General features: G+C 36.3%; 1 protein-coding gene across 3 annotated transcripts in view; it reads left to right on the top strand.

Moving 5' to 3' along the window:
- TTBK2 (tau tubulin kinase 2) overlaps nt 1-10,004 on the top strand; it is a 159,405-nt gene that overhangs the window by 49,626 nt on the left and 99,775 nt on the right. Inside the window, exons 2-3 of one of the 3 annotated variants that reach the window (XM_032343456.1) lie at nt 3,066-3,148; nt 3,692-3,803. The exons of 1 other annotated variant lie outside the window; for it this stretch is intronic. The gene's annotated coding sequence lies outside the window, so the exon portion shown is untranslated. The remainder of the gene's footprint in view (nt 1-3,065; nt 3,149-3,691; nt 3,804-10,004) is intronic. One more of the 3 variants, XM_032343455.1, reaches the window with a different exon arrangement.

Raw genomic sequence — 10,004 nt, 5'->3', positions numbered from 1 at the left:
GGTTGATAAAAAAAAAAGTGACAACTGAGGACCATCTCCACCACCTTCTGCCCATGTGAACCTACTTAGCTCAAATTCCCAAGGGTAATATGGGAACATTAACAACACACAAATTATAGGTTGGTTATGAGAATGAAGTGGTAAAAGTCAGCTGTTTAGCACAATGCCCTCAATATATATTAGATTGATTGAAAGCAGTATCCTGTTGTTGACTTGTTCAAATCAAGATTCACATACACTGCATTTGGTTGACATATCTCTTAAGTCTCTTAGTCTTTGAGAGTTCCACGGTTCCTCTGTCATCCTCCCAGTCCCCCTCCCCCCAACCTTTTTTTTTTTTTTTGGCGTTGCCGTTTATTTGTTGAAGAAATGAAGTTCTTAGTTTGATAGAAAGAGTCCAAATTCTGGATTTGTCTAATTGCACACTTGGGGTATCTTTTAACATGTTTCTCGAGCCTCTGTTTTTCCTGTGAACTGGTAGTAGATGCAGAGCCTTGGTTGTTGTTACTGCTCTTATTTTTGGCAAGAGTACATGGTCTAGATCTATTGTTTCCATATGGTTGGCAAAATTGTGATTTTTATGATTCTTTTTCTGAATCAAATTTCTGAACTGGAATTATTCTACCAAGTAGAACTTTATTTCATCAGCTGTTTGTTTCCCCTGAAGTATAGTCACTACAAGAAAGGCAGGATAAAGGCTTGATTTTTCTTCCCTCTTATTTACCAATTCTCAGAAAAATGAGTTTTGTGCCATATGACCAATGAATTTGTTTTTGTTTTTGTTTTCAACATTTTATGTATTTTATTTCAACTCATTGTGGTGATTGTTATTTTGATGCTCAAATTTTCATGTCTTTGGCTAGTGGAAGCCCTTTCAAATGGACTGCTGTGTCCTTCTAACTCCAGAGTTCTTTGATACCATCTTTCTTTTCTGGCACAGTCCATATTTCAGACTTTCCTTGAATTTTCCCTGTGCCGTTGTTGGAATCAGGAACTCTCTTTCTCCAAGAAGCCCTGTTTCCTTTCATTGAGAAATAATTGAAACCACAGTGTGGGCATTAGGGTATTAATTGCTATTGGGCGAACACATTTCTCTAAATAGGTTTTAATTACTAGATTTTGTCTGTTTTATCCTTATGTGCCCTTTTCAATGTGTTTGAATTGTTTATTTTTTAAAATAGACTTGTGTTCTCTTTTAAATTGCAAGCCACTTAAAGAATTACATACACTTAAACTTGATATTTGTATCAAGCTCAGTGGCAAAACGATAGCACAAAGTAGTAAAGAATATAATAAGGGGTAAAGGTCTATTCCTAACCTTTTAGTCCCAGAGTTCAACTGCTATGCTCTCCCACGAAAGGAATTATCAGAGATCTTCTACACCCTTTGATGGGACAGATGAACCTTGATGAGGGCAAGCATTTTGGAGGAACTTTCATAGACAGTAGTCTGTGGATAGACCAGTAATCTAATCCAAAATGACATACGTCTCTCATTCTTATGACTGGGGAGAGGGAGTAGTTGTACTTTGCAGCAGTAGCTAGAGCTTCAAGCAGAAAGGCAGAAGAGTTGTAGTCATTTTTTTTTTTTTTTTAGTAAGATTTTATTTCTTTGACAGAGAGAGCATAAACAGGGCGAGGGGGAGAGGGAGAAGCAGGCTCTGCATTGAGCAGGGAGCTCAATCCCACTGGGATCATGACCTGAACTGAAGGTAGACAGTTAACTGAGCCACCTAGGAGTCCATGCAGTTGCTCTTCTGTACTAATGACACTTTTTGCCCCAGTCCTCCACTTGTGCTCTGTAGTCTTTCTTTAGCCTTTTATATACCTATCATCTGTCCTTTTGTTTATTTCAACTTGTACACTTTTTTTTCCCTAAAGTAATTTTTTGCTTGCCCTGGTTAAAGTTCATCTGTTTCATCAAAGATGTGTTAGGAGATCTCTGAGAACTTCATCTGTTCAGTGTGTTTATTTTAACATTCTCTACTTGGAAGATTTCACATTATCTGCCAGCTTGGGGATTTGTCAGTTGATTACTCTGGATTTAGGAAAATGACGTTTAGGAAATTGAATATGTCTAGGTTATCTTAAGGAGCAGAGATCCATTTCCTTCAAAGAGAGTATAATATATATGTGTGTGTCTTTATATACACATATACACATATATTTATATGTGCTTTATAAGCACAGCAAAAGTCTGGAATCATACAGAGCTCAAGAAGCCAGTAAGGATAGTTATGTTTAGGAATTGGCATTAGGGAGACTAGGAAAGAAGAAAAAATCTTTTAATGTTTCCCTTTATGTCCTTCGGTGCTTAAGAAATTGAAAAGAGTAACACAAACATTTCGTTTATAGTAAAAATGTAATATAATTTCATAGTGAAAAAACATAGTATAATGATATCTTCAAAATCAGTTTTTACTCTTCTATCTTCTATTTAAATTTCTCGGTGCCTGAAAATACATAGTAAATTAGTGAAATGCAGTATAATGTAATGTAAGAAAAAAGCTGTTCTGTGTTGTGAACTTTATAAATGGTGAGTAATATTTGTAGGGAAATCTGTAGTAGTGTTTGAGTGCTAACTCTACGCTGGAAGATGGATTACTGAATGCTAGGCTTATTCATACTTGTTCTAGTGTATCTAGTTCATGTGAAAATATTCACAGTAAAAGGTTTAAAAATGAGAAGAATAAAGTGAAAAGTAAGTTTGCTTTCTCTTAGCCCCCAACTTCCTCCTAAACTAACCACTGTTACTGGTTTCTTGTGTTTTTTTCCAGAAACATTCAATACATATTTTGTCATCTATTTTTACACACACATAAATAATCATGTGATATATATCCTATATATATAAATCATATGGAATCAGAATCATGTATAAAATCATATGATTACATATGATATATAATGACTGTGTGCATGCATGTCTATGTGAAACAATCGTCTCACCCATATCCCTCAACAATATGTGCAACCATAATATATATGTATTTTTCTGCAACTTGATGTGACCCCCTAACATTCAGACAGTAAGACTCATATTTTACATATCTTTATGTTCTATAGCAGGAGCGATTGTTCAAACATACTGATTGGATCATGTCACTCCCAACATTTGCTAAAACACTTAAAGGCCTTCGTTTTCTCAGGTAAAGTCCAGCCACCTTAACCTGGCATGCAAGATCTTGAACTGATTCCTGCCTGCTTCTCTAGCCTCTTTACCAGAAACTGTTGGCTTACACTTGGGTTGTTGGTCATCCTGAACTTTTTTCGGTTTCTTAAACAGTTTATGGCCTCTCATCTGAATTTTGCTTCCTCTGTCTCATACTACTTTTTCTTCTTCTTTTAAAAAATTTGTAACAGTGCTAGTATTTATAAAAGTCCACAGATAAAATAGGATTTAAAGAAATAAAACAAATACAGTTAAAAACTTCCTTTTCCTAAGCATATAATACCCAAAAGAATACCTGCTTAAAAAAATGTGATCCTACTGGCTTCCTTGTTCCCTTTTCCACAGTAAGGTTAATACAGGATTTGCTTATCTTTACTTTTTAACTTCTTGTAATCAAAGTTCTATAAATAGTTTCAATAATCAGTTAGACAAAGTGTGTTATGAAAAACAGTAGTCCAGGTTCTGGTTCCAGATAAGATGGAGTAAGCACACTTCACCCTGTCTCTCCCACTGAATGCAGCTATAAAACCTGGACAGAATGCTTGGAGTGGCTATTTGAGGACTCTGAAAAATAAATAGTAGGAGGCAGATTGGGGAAGAAGACCAGAATTCAAAGTACCACTGAACCGGCGGTGAGTTTACCATTTTTTTTCTTCCGGTATGCCCCAGCCTGAACTTAATGTATCCTGAAACTTGGAAGTGAGCATTATTAATACGGACAGAAAAAGCACCAGGAGAAGCCCTCTGGTTCTGACTCAAGGAGCGGAAGGGATCTCTTTCCCACATCCTTCTCTTTCTTCTTCTTCTTCTTTTTTTCCTTTTCTTCATTTTCTTGCACCCCAGGCCTCAAGCAGTCCTTGGCAGAAGCTGCAGTGGCCTCAATGGGGGCAGGCAGGAGCCTAAATCTCAGAGGGAGGGGAGACTTCCTCCCAGATTGGAGGAGCTTTGGTATCAAGAGAGTGCAGCAAATCCCATTGTTTTCTTCTCCCTCTGCTCTTCTTTTGCTTAGCCCTGATGTGGGCGCAGTAATGGGAAGTACATGGCAGAGTGGGGTTAATGAAGTCCCAGCTTTCTGCTGGAAAGGTGGAAAAGGAGAGCTCCAGGGAGCTAAAAGATCGCAAGAGAATGAGGAGCTTAGAAAACTGACTACTTAAAGTTTGTGATGAACTCATGAGCTGACTCCCAAGCTGACATGTATGAGTCTGATTGATTCCTAATCAGCATACAGAAACGTCAAAGACTGAATTATGGGATAGACCACCCCTAACTCCCAAACTGGACACTGCATGGTACAGATATGAAACTGTATGTATGACTGCAGAGGGTTTGCAGACTGAATTGTAATTGGAAATACAACCCACAGAAGGCTGGTCAGAACTTGAAATGTGAACCCAACGGGTCAAATCAATTACTGGCTAAAACAAGCACACCAGCATTCTCAGTGGGGCTTAAATAAGATCCAGAGTATCATAACATAATATGCAAATGTCCAGAATACAATCTAGAATTACTCAGCTTAAAAAGAACCAGAAAAATTGAACTTACATGGGAAAAGACAGTGAACAGATGGTGATGCCAAGATCACACATATGTTAAAATTATCTGAACAGTAGTTTTAAAATCAGCTATTATGACCATGTTCAAGGATTGAATGGGAAGATAGAAAGTCTCAGCAAAGAAATAGAAGATATGAAGAAATAAATGGAGATTTTAGAACTAAGAAATACAATGATGGAAATTAAAACTCATTAAAAGGGCTCAATAGCAGAGTAGACATGACAGTGAAAGAGTCTGCACTTAAAAATGGGTCAACAGAAGTGATCCAATTTGAATAACAGGGAAAGGGTTAAAAATAAAGAAATGTACAGCTTCAGGGACCTATGAAACTATGATAAGGTCTTACATTTGTGTCATCGGAGACCCAAAATGAGAAGAGAATGAATGTGATCATCAAAAATACTTAAAGAAATTATGGCACAAAGATTAAAAAGGAAGAAATAAAACTGCCCCTATTTGCAGATGGCATAATCATCTATGTAGAAAATCCCAAGCAATCCACAAAGAAATTCCTAGAGTAAATGAGTTTAGCAAGTGCTTCATGGTCAGCTCACAAAAAAAATCATATTTCTATATACTAGTGATACAACAATTGAGAACTGAATTAAAGATATTTATAGTATCTTCCCCAAAGTGAAACTCTTAGGTATAAATTCAACAAAATATATATAAGATCTCTATGCTGAGAATTATAGAACCCTGATTTAAAAAAAAAAAAAAAAATCAAATGATATTTAAGTAAATGGAGAAAATGGAGAAAAATGTATTTATGATTTTGAAGAATCACAATAGTAAAGATGTTGATTTTCCCCAAATTGATCTGTAGATTTAATGCAGTACTAATAAAAACAATCCCAACAGCACCATTTCTGGTTATAAACTGATTCTAAAATTTCTTTACAAAGGTAAAGGGCCTAGAATAGCCAAAACCATTTTTTTAAAAAAAGATTTTATTTATTTGAGAGAGAGGGAGAGGGTGAGGGAGAGGGGCAGAGAGAAAAGGAGAAGTGGACTCTCCGCTGAGCAGGGAGTCCAATGTGAGGCTCACTCGCTGGATCCTGGGATCATGACCCCAGATGCTTAAAGGATGGAGCCACCCAGGCCTCCCAAAACAATTCTGAAAAAGAAAAATGTTGGAAAAAATCAAGCTACATGATTTAAAAACAGGATGAAGCTGTCATCATGAAGACTGTGGTATTGGCAAAGCGAAAGGCATGTAAAGCAATGAGATAGAATAGAGATCGCATAAATAGGCGCACACAACCATGGCCAGTAATTTTTTACAAAGTGACAAAATGGAAAAAGAAAAATCTTTTCAATAAGTGGTGCTGGAACAATTGGATATCCACATACAAATATAATGAACATTGACCTAAACTACACAATATATGAAAATGAACTTTAAATGTACCACACATCTAAATTTGAGATACAAAAATGTACGGCTTTTAGAAGAAGACAGGAGAAAATCTTCATAACCTGGGTGTAGATAAGAAGTTCTTTTGCATTACACCAAAAGCATGATTCATAAAAGAAGAAATTGATGAATTGGATTTCATCAAATTAAAACCATCGCTTGCAAAGACACTGTTAAAAGAATTAAAAGGCAGATTATAGGCTGGAAGAAAAGATTTGCAAATCATATACCTGCAAAGGACTTATATTTGGAATATGTAAAGAACTCTGCAAACTCAACAGTAGGAAAACAAGCCACTTAAAAATGTTTCATAGGCTTTGGCAAGAGGATATAGAGTGACACATCAGCTCATGAAAAGATGTTTAGCATAACTAGCCGTTAGTGGAATGCAAATTAAGTGCAAATGGTGAACTGCTACTGTACATCCATTAGAATGACTTAAAATTGTTGTCAGTACCAAGTGCTGAGGAGGATGTAGAGCAACTGGAACCCTCACATATTGCTGGTAGGGATGCAGAGTGATTCAGTTCCTCTGGAAAACAGTTAAGCATATACTTATAAGTCAAACATGGATTTACTGTATGATCCAGCAACCCTACCCCTAGGCATTTAACCTTGAGAAATGAAAACTTGTGTTCATATATTTATATCAACTTTATTCTAACTTGCCAAAAATGTATACTTCAAAGAAAAGAGTGAATGGCGGGGCACCTGGGTGGCTCAGTGGGTTAAGCCTATGACTTTGGCTCAGGTCATGATCTCAGTGTCCTGGGATCGAGCCCCACATCAGGCTCTCTGATCAGCGGGGAGACTGCTTCCTCCCACTCTCTCTGCCTGCCTCTCTGCCTACTTGTTATCTCTCTTTGTCAAATAAATAAATAAAATCTTAAAAAAAAAAAAAAAAAAAGAAAAGAGTGAATGGATAAATCAGGGTTGGTATATTCATACAATAGAATACTATTTGGCAATAAAAAACAATGAGCTACTGATTTACACAGCTGTTAGATTTCCTCTCCTTAGGGAAGTCTGTGTAGGGACCTCCTAGTCAGCTCCAGTACAGATTGGTGTTTTGTTCACAAGTATCATCCTTGGATCACCCTTCACTGTCGTCTTGGGGATTCTCATTTATATTATATGCCTTGTTGAATCCCTTTCTCTTTTTTTGTTTATTTTTATTTTAGTGAAGTACCGCTTCTAAATAGTTTCCAGAGTAAAGGGTGCTGGGAGGTATGTCTTTGAGACCTCTCTTGCAAGTCTGAAAGTTTTTATACTACCCAGATGTTTAAATGAAAAACTGGCTGGATATAGAATTCTGGATTGAAAATAATTTTACTTCCAAAATTTGTTTTCATATTCCCTGTAGCGGTTGAGAAGTGTAATTCTGTTATGATTCATGTTACTTTGGAAACATACAATTTTTTCTCTCTTCCCCCAGGGTTTTGCAATTTCATGATGATATACCATAGTATGGGTATGTTTTCATCTAGTGTGCCTGTCTTTGTCCTTTATTGAAACTTGTGATTTGAAAGTTTTTCAGTTCCTCTGGAAAACAGTTAAGCATATACTTATAAGTCAAACAAGTTTTCTTAAATTATTTTGTTGATGTTTTCCAGCCCCTTAATTTTTTACCCCTTCTTTTCTGGAACACTTGCTATGCTGATATCGGGTCTCTTGGAATGGTTCCCCAATTCTTGACTTTTACTCTCCTATTTTTACATACATTTGTTCATATGTTTTTGTAATTAACAAGTACGTTTTTTAAATAGAGAGGATGATGAAATTGTGCTCTTTTTTTTTTTTTCCATTGTAACCACAAAAACCTGATAGTTTTAAATTGACCATTATGATAGGATAGTTTTGTTTAAAAGATAGAATTCCCTGTGATGGTTATCTAGATTGAAGAGCTTGGAAACTTCATTTTGCCTTTGTCTCCTGGGGAGCTGCTAGAACCCAAGGGTATCCCCGTGAGAGCTAAGAGGAGCCTTTGTTCTTTAAACTTCTTGGCTGAATTTTTTTTTCCTGGGAACTTGGTTTAGACCACTCAGCGTTCTTTTTGTTTTACCATCCATAAGTTCCTAGCTCTGTGCTCTAAGCATTCTGATCCACTTAATCTACTGATTTCTCACAGTGCTTATTTTTGTTCATAGAAACTATCATTTGATCTTGTATTGTCATATTATTTTATAGTACGTTTGTTTCTTTCAAAAAGATTGTAAATTCTTTGATGAAAGGACTTATATTTTTCTGTGTTCCTTGGTATAGTTGTTTCATGAGCTGTTATTGTTAGATTGGGTGTGGTTTGTTTGTTTGGTGGTGGTGTGAGTGGTTAAGTAAAAAGAAATGATGGGTAAGGATGCTAAGAATGGTTTTGTTGTGACCTTAGCAGTATAATAGTCCAGCTTTGCAGAATTCCCAATATTTGCTACTTTCCCACTAACCTGAAATTTGTTCTTTAAGTTCCATAGCATCCCCATGAGTGGGTTTGGGATACTTTTTTTTTTCTTTATTTTGTTTTATTTTATTTTTTAAGTGTTCCAGGATTCATTGTTTATGTACCACACCCAGTGCTCCATGCAATATGTGCCCTCCTTAATACCCACCACCAGGATCGCTCATCCCTCACTGCCCTCCCCTCTAAAACCCTCAGTTTGTTTCTCAGAGTCCATAGTGTCTCACAGTTCGTCTCCCCTTCCGATTTCCCCCAATTCACTTTTCCTTTCCTTCTCCTAATGTCCTCCATACTATTGCTTATGTTTTACAAGTAAATGAAACCATATGATAATTGTCTTTCTCTGTTTGACTTCTTTTATTCAGCATAATCTCCTTCAGGCCCATCCATGTTGATACAAAAGTTGGGTGTTCATCCTTTCTGATGGCTGAGTAATATTCTGTTGTATATATGGACTACATCTTCTTTATCCATTTGTCTGTTGAAGGGCATCTTGGCTTTTTCCACAGTTTGCCGATTGTGGATGTTGCTGCTATGAACATTGGGGTGCATGTGGCCTTTCTTTTCACTACATCTGTATCTTTGGGGTAAATACCCAGTAGTGCTATTGCAGGGTCATAGGGTGGCTCTGTTTTTAATTTCTTAAGGAATCTCCATACTGTTGTCCAAAGTGGCTGCACCAACTTGCGTTCCCACCAACAGTGTAAGAGGGTTCCCCTTTCTCCACATCCTCTCCAACACCTGTTTTTTCCCGTCTTGTTGATTTTGGCCATTCTAACTGCTGTAAGGTGGTATTTCAATGTAGTTTTAATTTGAATCTCCCTGATGGCTAATGATGATGAACATTTTTTCATGTGTCTGTTAGCCATTTGTATGTCTTCTTTGGAGAATTATCTGTTCATGTCTTCTGCTCATTTTTCGACATGATTATCTGTTTTTTGGAGTGTTCAGTTTGAGGAGTTCTTTATAGATCTTGGATATCAGCCCTTTATCTGTACTGTCATTTGCGAATATCTTCTTCCATTCCATGGGTTGCCTCTTTTGTTGACTGTTTCCTTTGCTGTGCAGAAGCTTTTTATCTTGATGAAGTTGGGTTTAGGATACTTTCAACAAACTTTTTACTTTATTACTAAATGGCTTTTTTTATTTAAAAAGGAAAATAATCAGTGCCTCTTTTTGATTGTTTTGCTTTCTCAGGCATATAAAAATCATATAAAATTATTTGCCTTTTATGTGGCTTTGTTATTCATTAATATTTAATGCTGGGGTGTAGACCACCATACCATCACTTGCCATAGCTTTTTAAAAGCTCTTGTATTGAAAGCAGGGGTAGTAGATGATTATTTGAAATTGAAGAAAAAAAGATTCATTTGGTTATTTGCATTTATTTAATTTTTAATTTTTAATTTT

The sequence above is a fragment of the Mustela erminea genome, chromosome 5 (genome assembly GCF_009829155.1).
Source record: "Mustela erminea isolate mMusErm1 chromosome 5, mMusErm1.Pri, whole genome shotgun sequence".
NCBI lineage: Eukaryota > Metazoa > Chordata > Mammalia > Carnivora > Mustelidae > Mustela > Mustela erminea.
Note: the sequence above shows the minus strand (reverse complement) of the source record. Positions and strands in the feature narration are given on the sequence as shown.